The sequence below is a fragment of the Lepisma saccharinum genome, chromosome 1 (genome assembly GCF_977018435.1).
Source record: "Lepisma saccharinum chromosome 1, izLepSacc3.1, whole genome shotgun sequence".
Taxonomy (NCBI): domain Eukaryota; kingdom Metazoa; phylum Arthropoda; class Insecta; order Zygentoma; family Lepismatidae; genus Lepisma; species Lepisma saccharinum.
In genome coordinates, this window is record NC_139229.1 from 168,204,162 (window position 1) to 168,210,277 (window position 6,116).

Below are 6,116 nucleotides of genomic sequence, written 5' to 3' on the forward strand. Positions count from 1 at the left end.
TACACCATCATTTTCATAACAGAGTATGATTCTCCGCCATGTACGATGGCAAATTCTCCTCTACTTGGACTCATCAGCCATGATTTAGATGTAGATCGTGCAACAATAAGAAACGACAATTCATTAACATCTATGTAATACATAGGGGGTAATGGGACTTTGTGCTCCCTAACATGTATGTAATACATAGGGGGTAATGGGACTTTGTGATCACTCTGTAGATTTACAAGTATATTAAAGTTAGGTGTATTAAGTAAGAAAGATTCATGGAAATAGATTAAGATGCTCATTTGGGGAAGTAGCCCCAAATAATTAAATCAATCTAAAGGGATGATTTTTTTATATTTTGACTAGTAAAAAGGGTAAAATTTATTAATTGTATAGGTACCTGTTTTTTTTTTGTTTTTTTTTTAATTTAGCCCTAAATCAGAAAGTACCAATATATTTTAAGGAATTCACAAGGGTCTCTGTTTTATTATATTATTTCCTAACTTTTTGTATGGCTTGAAAATAGGTAGTTTTGGAAAGTTTACCCTAAAAATCATATCTTTTTTGTTATAAATGTGCCCTTAATTGAATTGCCCTAATGTTTTTTAGAAATTTAAAGCGATGCGGTAGGATTTGAAAGCATGTGTTAAATTTTGGGGGCGTGGTACTGTTTTTTGTTAGCTCTTAATTGGGGGTGCGCCAGGAATAAATTGACAGTTTAAGGGGATGTATTCTTTAGTAAAATGTGTTAAAATTTGGTGGATGGGTGGTTGTTTTTGATGGTTTTTGGGTGAGAAGGTGCTATTTAAATTTAGGTGAGCTCGTGTTTTTTTTATAAGGTTAAGGGTATTATTTTTAGTTAAATGTGCAAAAATTTGGTGGGTGGGTTATTGTTTTTGATGGTTTTTGGGATTAAATTGTCCCTTAATTTTAGGTGAGCTCGTAGTAACATTTACTATACTACTCCCAAATTAATACATCCGTATTTATGACTGTTTAGCTTACCCGTTTTTTTATTGGACGTTAAATTATTAGTATATTTAAATGAAATACTACTAAAACGAGAGCGAGCGTGAGCAAATATTTGTTATTTAATCATTATATATTCCATATTTGAAAAAAAGATAAAAGAAACCATAACATTTTTGTCTGCACTTAATAGGGGCTATCCATCGGAAGGAAGTGCCTTCGCGCGGACGCCATATTTGTAGCACAACAACTTCCGGTTCGTAGGCTCACAACATGCCGCTAAAGGGAGCTGAGATTGTGTCATGTATGAAAGGAACGAATGAGTGTGTACAAGGAGGATGTAAACTACGATCAGGGCTAAATAATCTTTCATGGATCTCTCTTCATCCATTTCCTCGAGATCTAGGCGCCAAATTATTGCATTCAAGCTGTCAAGCGTGAAAATTGGAAGACCATCAGCAGGAGTAGACTGCGCAGCAGTGTTGCCACAATCTGTAAGCACAATTTCCCTTTCCAAGGGGTAAAATTTCCCTTTTTCGCCCATTTTTTCCCTTCATCTAAAGAAGTATTATTATTATTATTAATTATTATTATTATTATTATTAATAATAATAATAAAATATTATCGTTGACCCATGTTCATATGTATGTATAAAATGTTAATCAATTTAACTTGTAAATGCTTCGACGCCAGGAGTACCGGGTTCGAATCCCGGTCTGGGCATGGCTGTTTGTGAGTGTCCATTCATAAATTTCATCATATCAATACTCATCCCCATATTTGCAATCAGCCAAAAGTGGCAGAAAAGCGAAGTAAAATAAACCAAATCAATAAACAATAACTTGTAAATGTTTTTTGGAAGATTTAGATTTTATTTCTAAACCAAGCTAATTTTTTTGTTTTAAGATGAAACCTAAAACTATGTTATAGTTGGCAACTGAAGATTTTCATCAGTAAAAAGCAAAACAAACAAACAGAGATTGGATTTAGGGAAGAAGAAAATTAAAAATGTTCTACACAAAATGCTGTTCTAGTAAGGCGCACATATGAAGAGTGTGGAAAATCACTTTTTTGCCTCCCCATAAAAATGTTAAGTTCGGCGCATAGATATACGCGTTTTATCAAAAAAGATATATAGTACATACCTGATCAAATGTTCTATTCTGGTAAATTTCACATTTTAGGTGGAAACTTCTAAAAGACAGCAAGTTTTTTATTAAAATTTAATCCATTGTTGGTCACTTCTTGCCACTCTGCACGGAATTTTTAAACTTGTTTCCATGGTGTTTTTTCATCTTCCGTTCTCCACAACGTTTTCTAATATATTCTGGAGTTGCAGATAGTTTGCTTTGCTTCCCTTGTTCTCCTGTCGTCCAAGACGGGCACAGTCTTCCACCAAACACTCGCACACGACGAATAACCCACACAGTGTCCATTTGAAGTAAAGATAGGTTTGCGACAAAGATTACTTTATGGTTTGCACGTGTAGTGTTTGAGGCAAAATTCAGAGAACCGGGGAAAGCTTAAATAAACAATACCCTCGGACTCCCACTCCCATAAGGGTGAATGGCCAAAGACCTCCGGCCCCAAACGGTAGCCAGATGTGTGTCAACCCAAATTCCACCCTTCCTCTCAGAACAAAGTATACGACAAAATTAAAAAAAATAATAAGTTCTCATTTTCAAAACTGGAATCTTTTATAATGTTTAATATAATTAACGTTTAGTCTGTCTTAAAATTTCCCTGAAAATTCGCTATTTTTCATCGAATTTCCCTTTTCCCTTTTCACTTAAAATTAGCTCCAAATTTCCCTTCATGTGGCAACACTGCTGCGCAGTAATGACAACGGATGTGCAAAAACCCAACAAGTCGGGACCTAAAAAAAAAAAAAAAAAAAAAAAGACATTCCGATCCAGACTTCGGAAAAAATGATAGTTTAAAAGTAGTTTATTCCCTACATTTTTTTTGTACTAAATGTCCGAAATTTATTAGCAGTTTTTATTCCAGAAATGCAAAGTAATTCATCACCCGAGGGTAAAATTGTGTGTATAATTAACATTTTTTTTAGTATCGGGTAATGTTGAATATTTTCCGCTCCTATGATCTCCCAATTTAGTCGGGAAATAACATTATTTTTCCCGTTTTGAACGTCAGGACTTTAAAAATACCCCGCCCTGTTTCCTTCCCAACCAAAAATTTTTCGTCCCGCACCCCTTGCACTTCATTAAAGGTAGAAGAGAAATCATTCAAATCTCGATTTTCTCTCTGTTTTAGTGATATGAGCAAAAATATTACTTTTCATTTCAAAAGATGCTCGGTCATAGTCAGCTAGGTTACACGTTACGTTCTTGAAGTATACACGAACTGTATTAAATTTTTGTGTAACCAGATTTTTTTTGTGTGTTTGTAACCAGAGGAAATAAATTTTTGTGCAACCAGAGGAAATATTTTTTTGTGTAGCCAGAAAATTAAGTGCGGGTACTATTATTAATTTTCGTCTTTTGCAATGGGAATCTTTTCAACATTGATAGATAGAGTGTCTCCCCGATGGCGCAGTGGTAGCCTCGTCGCCTTGTAATCAAAGGGTTCCGGGTTCGATTCCCCGTGGAGGCATATAGTGGTTCGGATCCCAATTTAAACTGTAGGTCCATTCCCGATTAGCCTTACTGTGCACAAAGTGGACTTAAAACACCAACTCAATCAATCAAATCAACATTGATGGAGAAGAGGTCCTAGGTTTGAACACCATGGTGAGGCAATGGTGTGTCATTGTGTTTGTCCCATCATTAATTTTTCCAGTTTATTATTCATCTTCATCGTCATGTTTAACACAAATAGCAGAAAATTGACTTAAAATAACAATGAGCGTTTTGTATTTCTGCGTTCAAACGAGAACGAAACCAGCAAGTGTGCATTATCGCATCCCTCTGACTAGTCCTGACTGATAAAAAGAAGAAAAGAAGCGCCTTTTTCCGCTAAATATAATAATTTAATTTAAGGAATAATTTAAGAGAATACTCACGATTCGGTATGTTAAAATTGGAATCGGAGAAACATGAGAGGTTGGAAACTGAACTCGCTCGTGGTCCACCTGGAGGAAATCTGTGGCCAGTTTGAACACAAAAGGGTATAATTACGAGAGTTTATACACTTAAAATATAACACCACCTTGCAAAGTACTGTCCAACGAATGAAAATAAATGTTTGTTGCATAGAAAAGTGGTAGCTTGTGCAATCAACACATTTCAATGTAAGTTTAACAGCGACGTTGTCGAGTATAGGTAAAATACTCACGTCAGATTTAAATGACAAAAAACTTAGCATATTTGGCATCTCGTGTTTATTTATTTTTTCCCCTTGGAATGGTTTTTTTTTTGTACGACATTCAGATATGTTGAGTACGGAGTTTAGTAATTAAGTTGAAACATTTTATTTCAGAATTATTCTTGCGATTTTTTTTTCTGGCAGTAAGGTATACAATTTAGAGATGAGATTTACTTCAAACATGTGATAAGTCTGCAATTATTTTGTAACTAATTCACACAACATATCCTTGATTATTATTACCATTTACTCCTAATTATTTTTATTATTTAAAAAGCAATAGGAACATTCATCAATTTGGATCGAAAAGTGTCAATTGTTGTCATATTCCAACAGAGTATTTGGTCAAACCATGAACATGCCGACTAGGGCTTGGAAGTTGAAGAAGAATAATCATCCTTTCTGAGCCTTCAAAACAATGCTAAACCTGATATCTGCCAGTTTTCCTTCAGATAGAACCAGAAACATTTTTTTGTGTTTGCCAACCCCTTTTTGGCTTTTAGATCATTTTCAGTATTTTTTGCCTTTGTTAATTTTCTTGAAAAGGTTTTTGCTGAAATGAAGGAGGCCTGAGCTGAACATGAAGGAACACTTTCTTGACCTTAATGCTAGGCTGGACCTTTGGCCCATACCAGGGCATCCTCCCTTCTTTTCGCAAAAACCTGTATGATATTCGAAAATCTGAAAAATTTTATCTGTGTAGAATTCCTTCTAGAGCATTCATGATAATTTTCGTATGGTTTGCTTTCTCGGTTGTCTAGATATTATCAATGCTTTAATAGACTTACATAATCACGACACTACTGATAATATCTAGGCAACAGCGAAAGAAAACCACCTGAAAATTCTCGTGAATGCTCTAGAAGGAATTCTAAACATGTATTTTTCTTTTATCCTAGCAGTTTTTCGAAAAGAGGAAGAAGCTGGCCTGGCACAGGCCAAAAATACAGCTAAGCCTTAATGTTGAAACAGCTGTTCCCAACATGCTCCCTGCTTCTGCTACACTACACTACAATCCAATGCTCTCTACTTCTATCATGGCTAGGATATATATTGTTTGATCTGAAAAAAAAAATACACAAAATATTTAATATTTTTTTTTATTATGTGACAAGATACTACACAAAATGTTTACAGTAAAATATGTCCTTACATTGTCTGTGTGAATAGTCACGTTTCAGCCCATTCCCTACCCCCCCCTTACCCTTGTCTCCTTTGCCTGATTAGTGTCACTTTTCACCATCCTGGTAGGGTTTTTGGAATGTAGTGATTACTGCACAACACTAGTTTTTTCTTTCTTTTTTCTGTATTACGGATGCACTCAACTCAGGCCACTGAGGTGGTGGGCGCTGAGATTAGATACATGAACATCTGTGGACGACACGTCAAAGAGACCGTCTCCTCAAAGTATCCTTACATGACCCAATTCTCCGCTGCTGCCACCTTCCTGGTGTTCCTCTTCTTGCATTCTGGGCCCACGTCCCTCCCCTATTTTGTAACTTTTCGCCCTGGAATGACATTCAGCAGCACAAACACATCCAATATTCAAACGTAACAGCCCTTGACATATGCAATAAGGTATGACATAGCAAGAATACAAGTAGGACAAAAAAAGAAGGCTAATTTTTAGGCAAAAAACTAAACAACTCACCTGTTAAGAAAAATTACTAACGTAACAGAACAATGAAAAATTTGTAAGAGCCAAAGAGGTATCCAATCTTCACTGTATCGAGTGAGAAACGAACCATGACTGGCAATCAATTTTAAATGCAGTTTCTGCTGAAACAAACATGTTGCAATAGAAATTTAAATCATTCTATGACAATTTAAATAA